General features: G+C 41.5%; 1 long non-coding RNA gene across 1 annotated transcript in view; it reads right to left on the reverse strand.

Moving 5' to 3' along the window:
• LOC142101311 (uncharacterized) overlaps positions 1-6118 on the reverse strand; it is a 202524-nt gene extending 196406 nt beyond the window's left edge. Inside the window, exons 1-2 of the long non-coding RNA XR_012678980.1 lie at positions 5901-6118; positions 3575-3642 (exon numbers count right to left, since the gene is read on the reverse strand). This is a non-coding gene — a long non-coding RNA (uncharacterized LOC142101311). The remainder of the gene's footprint in view (positions 1-3574; positions 3643-5900) is intronic.
• Positions 6119-11083: the final 4965 nt, after the last annotated feature.

The raw sequence follows: 11083 nt of genomic DNA on the forward strand, positions 1-11083 counted from the left end.
GCTTTCTACAAAATAACAGCTAGAATCTGATTGGTTGCTATAGGCAACATCCCCACCTTTTCAAACACGCAGCTTAGTAAATCTAGCCCTAGGGGTTAATTTTGATAGCAGCCAATTAACCTACTAGTATGTTTTTGGAGTGTGGGAGGAAACCGGAGCACCCGGAGGAAACCCACGCAAACACAGGGAGAACATACAAACTCCACACAGATAAGGCCGTGATTGGGAATTGAACTCATGATCCCAGTGCTGTGAGGCAGAAGTGCAACCCACTACGCTGACATTAGTCAATTTAATAATAATATTCCTGAGTTATTCCACTCAAACAAGTACAAATAGGGGATCTAATTAACCCAACTGATAAAAATGTAAGGTTGCTGTGAGAACAGAAGTAGCAGGAAGGTTTACTAGCAGCAGGACGTAGAAAAATTGTCTTTAAAGATTGCTACAAAAAGCTTTATCCTTCACTTCTTATCAGGTAGCGCTTATCTGCTCTAAGGGGGGGGGGGAAGGAAGGTTCCTTTACCCAACACAGCCTCCCTCCTTCATCGGCTATTAGAGCACCCCATGTACAGGAGCGTGTTACAGTCAACAGATCATCATCACCATTTATTTATACATCGCCACTAATACCGCAGCGCTGTACAGAGAACTCACTCACATCAGTCCCTGCCCCATTGGAGCTTACAGTCTAAATTCCCTAACACACATACATAGACAGAGAGACTAGGGTCAATTTGTTAGCAGCCAATTAACCTACCAGTATGTTTTTGGAGTATGGGAGGAAACCGGAGCACCCGGAGGAAATCCAAGCAAACACGGGGAGAACATACAAACTCCTCACAGATAAGGACATGGGCAGGAATTGAACTCATGACCCCAGTGCTGTAAGGCAGAAGTGCTAACCACTACGCCACTGTGCTGCCCCAGATGGAGGACTACGCCAGTTGGCACACCGTACCCTGCATGAAATCACTTTCCGCATGCCCAGAAAAGAACACATATGCATATTTGCTTGATTCCTGCACCTACAAAGGCAAAGCAGGGGGGCGATGTAACATTGGAGGTGATCGTGCACTTGCGGACAGATGCAGATCAGGGGGAGGGTGGCATTGGGGGGAGTTTTTCCTCCTGTATTAGAGACATTTTTGAAGTTTTATTAATGCCTAATAACGAATATGTATTTGGCGGATGATGGATGATAGAACGATGACTTCAGTTCTGACTGTAGAAACCTCCAGTTTGTCCTTATGATAAATTATAGCATTTTTTTCAACCTCAGAGACAGAAAGTCAGACACTATTTGCGAGCTCAATCTTACAGAGACTGGCATCAAAACCCATTACAATAATTATTTTCTACATGTGCTTCACGCTGTCAGAAAAACAATCCTGAGGATTAACCACTTTGGGGTTGTGAAGACACCAACACTGTTCAGAAAGCAGGCACAGTGATGGGGGGTAGGCCATGGGGGAATAGACGATGGGGGAAGGGGATAGATGATGGGGGGGGAAGGGGATAGATGATGGGGGGGGAAGGGGATAGATGATGGGGGGGGGGGGGAAGGGGATAGATGATGGGGGGGGGGGGGGAAGGGGATAGATGATGGGGGGGGGGGGGGAAGGGGATAGATGATGGGGGGGGGGGGGGAAGGGGATAGATGATGGGGGGGGGAAGGGGATAGATGATGGGGGGGGGGGGGAAGGGGATAGATGATGGGGGGGGGGGGGAGGGGATAGATGATGGGGGGGGGGGGAAGGGGATAGATGATGGGGGGGGGGAGGGGATAGATGATGGGGGGGGGAAGGGGATAGATGTAGGGGGGGGAAGGGGATAGATGATGGGGGGGAAGGGGATAGATGATGGGGGGGGAAGGGGATAGATGATGGGGGGGGGAGGGGATAGATGATGGGGGGGGGGAGGGGATAGATGATGGGGGGGGGAAGGGGATAGATGATGGGGGGGGGAAGGGGATAGATGATGGGGGGGAAGGGGATAGATGATGAGGGGGAAGGGGATAGATGATGGGGGGGAAGGGGATAGATGATGGGGGGGGAAGGGGATAGATGATGGGGGGGGAAGGGGATAGATGATGGGGGGGGAAGGGGATAGATGATGGGGGGGAAGGGGATAGATGATGGGGGGGAAGGGGATAGATGATGGGGGGGAAGGGGATAGATGATGGGGGGGAAGGGGATAGATGATGGGGGGGTTACACAGGCAGCAGGTGATTTTCACATTCCCTTTCCAGACAGAGCTGCTCCTAGACAGGGGATCTACCGTGCCTTATTCTTAATAATTCTCTGAAGCTACATTTCAGGATTCTCATAAACACTGAGGGTTCTTGACGCACATTTGAACACAAATTTTCCCAATCAGCTAAACTTAAAATATTTAATTATTTAGACATCCAATGCTTAATATGCAGATTAGATTTCTGTATTAGCACAAAAAACCTCTTTGCACTAGTATACGACCTGATAATGTTGGAAGTGTTACACATGAGCAGGGACTGAGCACAGGCAGCCTACTGTATATTGACAGTCTGCAGAAAAAGCTACCAGTTAGATACACCATGCTAGAGATGTACATAACAAATAGATCCAGAATAGGGGTTTTATTTGTAATGTACAACCTTTGGGTCAACTTTGCACAAATAACCCCCCAGAAATAAAAAAAATCAACTACAAAACCACCCACACATAGAAGTACAGCACCCAGTATACTCCTGATACAACAGCACCAGAAACAGCGCCACCCCCTGGCTGTACATAGACAGAGCAACTTACTGAGCAGGGAGCAGCTGCACAACCAACAACAATCGGGTTACATTTCACATAGGTATATATTGGATTAAAGCTGTTCTAACATTTCCTCCTTTAACACACTATTTAGTTGCCATTTATAACCTGCAGGAGGTGCTGGTCCATTAACAGGACTTAAGCTGACATCACAGATAACATCATACTAGAATAGTACATGTTGTATAACCAAACACACTCCATGTACCAGGAGTGATATCACACTCTACAAACTACACACTCAGGGACAACACAGCACTAAGCTAATGATTTATAATGAGCAATTATATTTCACTTTACCTAACAAATATTGTGATGACGTTATAAAGAAAGTAAAATGATTTTTTTTTACAATTAAAAAGTTAAATCATATTAAGTTTTACACAATATATTTAAATATGACACTGTATAGTGATGTGAAATGTCCTAAGTTAAACCAAACAGACAACTTATAGTATAAATCAGAATGCAGGATACTTAGAGATGCTGCATTGGAACATTCACCTTGCAATATAATAGTTACTATATGGTAACAGCTTTTAATATAAATGGTTATTATCTTCAGTTCTTGCAATACAAGAAACAACACCATAAGGAGAGAAATATCAGCTGTGTATAAGTTGTGAAAACAAGATACACACTTCAGCTCTGTGTGTCCAGTGGTAAACAATGTGACACCCACAATATCCAATGAATACATTTATAAAAAGGAAATGATATGAAGGCAAAGTGACTTGTGGAGGGAGATATCTCAGTAATTATCATTTTCTTACCTGTATAATGGGAGATTTGTACTTTGTGGGTTCCCACAGGACACAGTTACTCTGTGAAGTTGCTGAGACTGTGAGGAGATAATTAGCAGTGATTATAAACACCTGGAATTGTGCAAGTTTCCTGCTGTCTGCAATGTATTCTGCAGAATGTTTATATCTTCATCTTTATACATTGTTACCAAACAAGACAAAAAAAGAAAACTGATTCCTGACAGAGACAATTCTCATTCATAGCCCAGTGCAGGTTAGTAGTTCCAGTACAAAACTATGGGGTAGATGTATTAATCCTTCTAACAAACAAACTATTCTAGCTATCATTTATTTAGTACATTCTAGGAAATGATAAGTAGAATCTGATTGGTTGCTATGGGCAACACCCTCACATTTCCTTATTAGAAGTTTTAGTAAATATATCCCCAAACATACTTATCTACTCTCCCCATATATACAGACACTCAGGATGTTTGGGTAGTTCTCCCAGATCCCGGCCACTTCTTAGTAACGTGAGTGGAACAGGGTCCTCAGTGATGCAATTTGCAAAGAATTGAGTTATTTTGGCCTTGTGTCGTGATAACGCGATAGAGCTGGGGTCACAAGGACGCGCCCCACCTGTACTTGCCACAACTTCCCCTCCAGGATCATTTTTTATGTGAACATATTCCCTAGGGAACAGGGCTGCCTGACATTAGAACAGGGGGACCCCATGTTGCAGTTTTCCCTATTGTATTGTCACCAACCAAGCCCTTCGCACTGTGTGCCCCATCCCCCCATCCCCTTGAATTTGTCTCAAGCAACCCAGGCTAACTCCCCTTCTGTATCACTGTATGTTCCTGTAGTGTTATCATGGTATATTCTATGTGTCTCCTTATTGTACAGTGCTGCAGTATATGTGGGTGATATAGTGTAAGCTGTAGTCAGCGTGACCCTCTCACCCTCTGTATCACTGTATGTTCCTGTAGTGTTATCATGGTATATTCTATATGTCTCCTTATTGTACAGTGCTGCAGTATATGTGGGTGATATAGTGTAAGCTGTAGTCAGCGTGACCCTCTCACCCTCTGTATCACTGTATGTTCCTGTAGTGTTATCATGGTATATTCTATATGTCTCCTTATTGTACAGTGCTGCAGTATATGTGGGTGATATAGTGTAAGCTGTAGTCAGCTGGATCCTCTCACCCTCTGTATCACTGTATGTTCCTGTAGTATTATCATGGTATATTCTATATGTCTCCTTATTGTACAGTGCTGCAGTATATGTGGGTGATATAGTGTAAGCTGTAGTCAGCTGGATCCTCTCACCCTCTGTATCACTGTATGTTCCTGTAGTATTATCATGGTATATTCTATATGTCTCCTTATTGTACAGTGCTGCAGTATATGTGGGTGATATAGTGTAAGCTGGGTCCTCTCACCTTCAGTATCACTGTATGTTCCTGTAGTGTTATCATGGTATATTCTATATGTCTCCTTATTGTACAGCGCTGCAGTATATGTGGGTGATATAGTGTAAGCTGGGTCCTCTCACCTCCTGTATCACTGTTTGTTCCTGTAGTGTTATCATGGTATATTCTATATGTCTCCTTATTGCACAGCGCTGCAGTATATGTGGGTGATATAGTGTAAGCTGGGTCCTCTCACCTCCTGTATCACTGTATGTTCCCGTAGTGTTATCATGGTATATTCTATATGTCTCCTTATTGTACAGCGCTGCAGTATATGTGGGTGATAGAGTGTAAGCTGGGTCCTCTCACCTTCTGTATCACTGTATGTTCCTGTAGTGTTATCATGGTATATTCTATATGTCTCCTTATTGTACAGCGCTGCAGTATATGTGGGTGATATAGTGTAAGCTGGGTCCTCTCACCTTCTGTATCACTGTATGTTCCTGTAGTGTTATCATGGTATACTGTATATGTCCCTTTATTATACAGCACTGCAGAATATGTTGGTGATATATACAAATATAATAATAATAAAATAATTTTTAAAGGGCAGTAACAGCTCTTATCCATGTGACTGAATAACCAGTAAAATCTTTCATGTCATGAGAGTTCCATCTGCTATACATTATTAGCTTGGAAACAATTGCAACCAGTGCTGGATATAATCACAGCAGTAGCCAGCTTTCCTAATCTGAATTTTGTCATGCCAGGGATGTTCTGCTCGTTTGATAACTGAGTACCCCTGGATTACACTGCAAATTTCACTTGTTATAACCAAAATTCCAGACATCAAGTCAGTCACCACATATCAATGAAATTGGGTTATGTCTGCAGTTCCATCAATAACTTTGAATCATACGTCTCCCGCAGCTGAAATATTACCTCTGCTGCGTAAATCTCTCCGTTATTTCATCAAGCTCTCCATGAAAACATCTCTCCCAAAACCCAGACTGGGTCCAAGTTGTGTAGCCGTCGACTTCTGTAAAATCCACTGTTTGTCATTGGGGTAATTATATCAGATAATGATGTGTGCTGTCCTGCAGACAGAGGAATGGGCAGCTCTCCGAAATAGAGGATGTACATGTCTAAGAATCGATTTACAGATGGAGGGTAATGCTGAAATTTTCCTCCTGTGAAGAAAGTTGGATGAGATCACCTTGGAATAAAGGCTTTTCATACAGTGATTTTAAAATTACTGATTCCTAAATTAAAGCAGTGAATCCCACATAGAAGTTTTGTTTTCTTTAAATAGCAAGTTAAGTATATTTTAAGCATCTATCTAATGGTCATTTTTCTCAGCTACCCTCCTGCAAATCATACATATCTCCTTTTCAAACCTCTCTGAATTTGGGTCGCATATGAGGAAGAGAGAGACTTACTGTCCACAATTTGTATTCTTTATGTTCCTGACGTTTTCTCAAATTTTTCCCAAAAGATTTTTTTTTTATTTGAATTTGAAAGTACATATCAGTCTTTCAACTCTTTGAAATTCTATATAGCAGGAAAAACAAGTATAGCTGCCAGACACAGACACAGTTATTACTCCTTCAACTCTTTAATATTATATACTGCAGGAAAAACAAGTAAGGCTGCAAGACACAGTCAGTCTGCTACACAGACACAGGCTCTTATGGGTCAGCAGCTGAGCAATTCAGGCTGGATGCCACTTTCAATGCCAGCTACATCTTGTGTGATTCCCCTCCTTATTTTCATGTCTGGTTACAGTAACACTTCGCTTCCACACCTCATTACAAAGCTCCAGTTACAGACAATCTTCAATATACTGTATCAGTTTGGGGACAAGACATCCTGGAATTGGAAGAGTACAGAAACTGACCAAGACATAACTGAGAAAATATTATGCTAAAGGGAAAGAGGGAATATAAACATAAACACTTCATGTAAGAGGTGTCTATTTATATATACAATATTGATAAACAGATGTTTTCTACCTATTGTACATCAGTTCTATTGTAGGATATGTCCTTTGCCCTGATATCAGCTCACATTTAATGTGAACTAAACAAGTACTTCTTTAATAAAGTGTTTTCTGTACTTGACATCAGCTCCAATAACAATGAGAAAAAACATCAAGTGCACAGAGAAAATAACCAGACAAACCAACTCCCCAGAAAGGTTCGTACAGGACTTCTGATTACTATAGACCAGAAGCAAATGCAACGTATCATTTTAAAGAGTTGAAAGAGTAATATGTATTTTTGCTGCTCTTTCGAATTCCAATAGAGAAAAAAAAGTCTTCTTAGGAAAATGTGATTCAGAAAATGTCAATAATATAAAGACTAGAAACCACACACAATATGTCGCTCTCTTACTTGTTTCCGACCCAGATGAAGACGGGTTGGAATAATGAACTAAGCCGTACAATACGATGGGAAATTGTGCTTAAAGGGAAGCGACCAAACTCTGCAAATACTGGAAGTGATACACTGTAACCTGTCCCTTGATATGATATCTGGCCCTGCTGATGAGTATTAATGATTTAAGCCTGTCCCCCTCACGTTCTATTTAACACATTCCATGTCTGTAACATATGGAAGAGCACTGACATACTAACAAGCGGTCATTAATCATGCACACACACACACACACACATGTAAATAATAGAAGTGCATGGACTTGTATGTTCTCTGGAAGAACATCTTGGAAATATGTCATGACTGAAATGACTAAGTTCTTTATCACACTTCCCATTATCACCTAATGTCCTCGTGTTAGGGTTTATGATATTCGTATAGTGATTACTGGCTTGGTGGATTTCAATGGCATGAACAGTTTATAGTGATAATTGTGTACTGTACTTTTAAGTACAGAGGATGAGCCTGAGGACTCAAGTATAGCAAAGTGCAGAAATAGTCAGGGATCGAGAGCGGGGGAGGTAGCTCTCCGAGAGACAGGGATCCAGAGCTGGAGAGGTAGTTGTCCGAGAGCCAGGGGTCAAAGCAGCCAGGAAGGTACAGAGAAAAGCTCAATAAACTAGCAATGTGCTTTTCTCAGATGCTTCTTTTTAATTTTATTTATTAAAGGTCAGTGAGTTACAGACAGATATTAACAAATGCATTGCAACTTCATAAACATGGAGAAAATATAAAGGTTTGGAAGGATCAGGAAGCTTCTTATATAGGCCTGAACTTGTGGTAACAAGCCTCAGGTGCTCAATACCAGCAGCAGGTCATTGGTCCATTCCTGATGCAGATCTAGAGATGAAAGATTTCATACTGGGCAGAGAAGAACCCTTACTCAGTTTCCCTACATACTGGAGGGAGCCTGGGTGAGGGGGGTGGGTGATAAAGCCACAACAACATACACAGAAACATACATGTGACAATAACCAAATGCTGATTAGTAGAAAAACGGTGGAGTATTAGACGTCTCTATTACCTGTCACTATGAAATGGAAGAACATCTTCCAGGTAAAGTTTATTCTGTTTTCTGACATGCAGGGGAAGTGTAAATGGGATAATATCTAGCGGCGGATAATGCTGCCTGTGAGCACTGGAAAAGCATTGAAATTCATAACATTTCAGGTCCAATTCCAGCAGAAGTCGGTGTGGGACATTAATCATAAAATGAAAGGAAGAGCGAGCTATTTTCTGGGAACACAGTTGCCAATCACAAGACAAATGTCACATGTCAGGCAATGAGAACTTGCGATTTTTCAAATGTATTACAATAGGAGTGTGAAGAAACCCGACCCTCCGGCTTCATTGACTCTGACAGGACCAATCCTTCCTCTTTAATGCTGCAGCCTGAACAAGGCAGGCGAGGGGGCGAGGGGTAGAAGAACCCGCTGATTCACAATGGACCGATATATAAATATCTAGATTCATGTCATAGACTGTACAAGTTATTATTTTATTCATCAGCTTGCATAATGTTACCCTGATCTATCTGCTAGACGTCTCTCGGCGGGAGCAGAGATTGGAGAAGTGAATGGCGAGGCGGCAGGATACAGGTAAATGCCTTGATGTATACCAGTAGAATCTAGAGCGAGAGATGCAGACTGTGTTTGGGGAATATAATCTCTATAAAAAAATTTTTAAAACAGAATAAACCAAATAAAAGAGGAACCAGACCTGTAGATATAATGTTGATACATTGCAGTAGAAAGTTAAACTGATATTCCTTCACTGAATGTAAAAGCCGCTGGCTGCTCACTGCCCGCTTCTATATTTTGTGAAAGCCCATCCCAAATCACTTACTTGGATCCATACACAAACTGCCCAGTTAGTGGGGGATATGTTATAGTCCTTAATCTGAAAGACAAGGACAAGTGCAAAAGTACGGTGGCTTAGCGGTTAGTACTTCTGCCTCACAGCACTGGATCATGAGTTTGATTCCCAGTCATGGCCTTATCTTTGTGGTTTGTATGTTCTCCCCATGTTTGCGTGGGTTTCCTCTGGGTGCTCTGGTTTCCTCCCACATTCCAAAAACATACTTGTAGGTCAATTGGCTGCTGTTAAATTGCCCTTAGTCTTCCTCGGTCTGTGTGTGTATGTTAGGGGATATAGATTGTAAGTTCCAATGGGGCAGGGACTGATGTGAATGAGTGCAGCAATGCGGAATTAGTGGCGCTATATAAATAAATAGATGATTAAAAGTGTTCATGGTCTGAACCAATGCCTTCAAAATTTGGTCTCGAGTACTGTTGTGGACTCTAATTCAATACAATAAATGTATTGCTTGGATTGAAGTGATCATCTCTAGTTTTTCTCCATTCACTTTACAAAATCTTGAGGTAACTACACAGAGGAGTAACAGTCATTAAAATCTTAAAGAAGCAATCCAACAGTTTTTTGTCTACATACATCTTTTCTTAGCTAGCCTCCTATAGATTATCTCCTTTTCAACAGCTCACTGGTTGGCAAACAAAAATGGCTGCCAGACACGCGTTCAAAGCTTTTAGCAGGTCATGGGATGACAGAGGGAGGAGGGGAAGGGTGATGTCACAGGGCAACCAGAGCTCAGAGGGGTGTTCCAAAAGCCTCTCTGCTCACTACATCATGTGCCATGTGACTGTCGTTGCCATAGTATCAGAGTACATTAATAGCAGAAGGGGGAAGGGCAAGAGAAATGGTAAATACCAACATTCTTCTTACAGCCTGCTACAGTGATTTAGTCTAGAAATAACACACTAGTCTCATGAGAGTGAATAATGCAGTGGAATTTCTTATACAGAACCCATTTTTTTTTTTATTATTTTTAAGTAGCGCTTGTCTGAGAAGATTAACGGCAGGGATATTACGCTTTTCCCCCAAAGTTTCTACTGTCGTTCATAGTTTTTAAAAATCCTATATGTATAGTTTATAAAACTGCGCAGATTGTAATTTCACGGTTTCATGCTGATCCCCTCTAGGACATAACAATGAATCAAGAACTACAAACATCAATAATGACACTTTTTTACCGTTTCATATCTGACACACAAACTGCCCTGAGGAACTGGCTGGAGCTTTATCACCCACTACAAGCACAAAATAAGATGCACACTTGAGAAATGTTATATTATATTTTAAAGATGTTTTATTTGGCTTCATATAACAGAGTTTTTTTTCCAACACAGGAGCTGTAAGTTTTCCAAACATCATTTTAAATGTAGCTGTCATTGTGTTGTTGTTATACTGACCCCGGCTCTTTGCAATTATGGGACATAAAAGGTTGGAAGTAAATGGGAGCCACTGTCAGATACTGAAATAAAACAAGGATTGTAAAGACAGGAGGAACCTAAACATGGGATGCTTTCACAGAAGTTGAGGTCGTAAAGAACGGAGGGAAACACTGAACGTTTTGGTTAACATGAAAAAAAAAGAAATGATTTATGAATGACTTCCGATAAAGTCCTACCACTTGGCCAGAGGAGGAAGCAAAGATGTAAGGGTTCTACAGCTAATTTGTTCTAGTGTTGCATGCTGTTAAAAGTATCAGAAAAGTATTGATGGTGCAGGTATTGTTATTAACAAGGGAGGCGCTATTAAGGGAATACTTGTGGATTCTGACAGGTCCATGTTAAACTGCATCTGTCAACTGTAACATTTTATCTTACAATA

This window comes from Mixophyes fleayi, chromosome 9, assembly GCF_038048845.1.
Source record: "Mixophyes fleayi isolate aMixFle1 chromosome 9, aMixFle1.hap1, whole genome shotgun sequence".
Lineage (NCBI taxonomy): Eukaryota > Metazoa > Chordata > Amphibia > Anura > Limnodynastidae > Mixophyes > Mixophyes fleayi.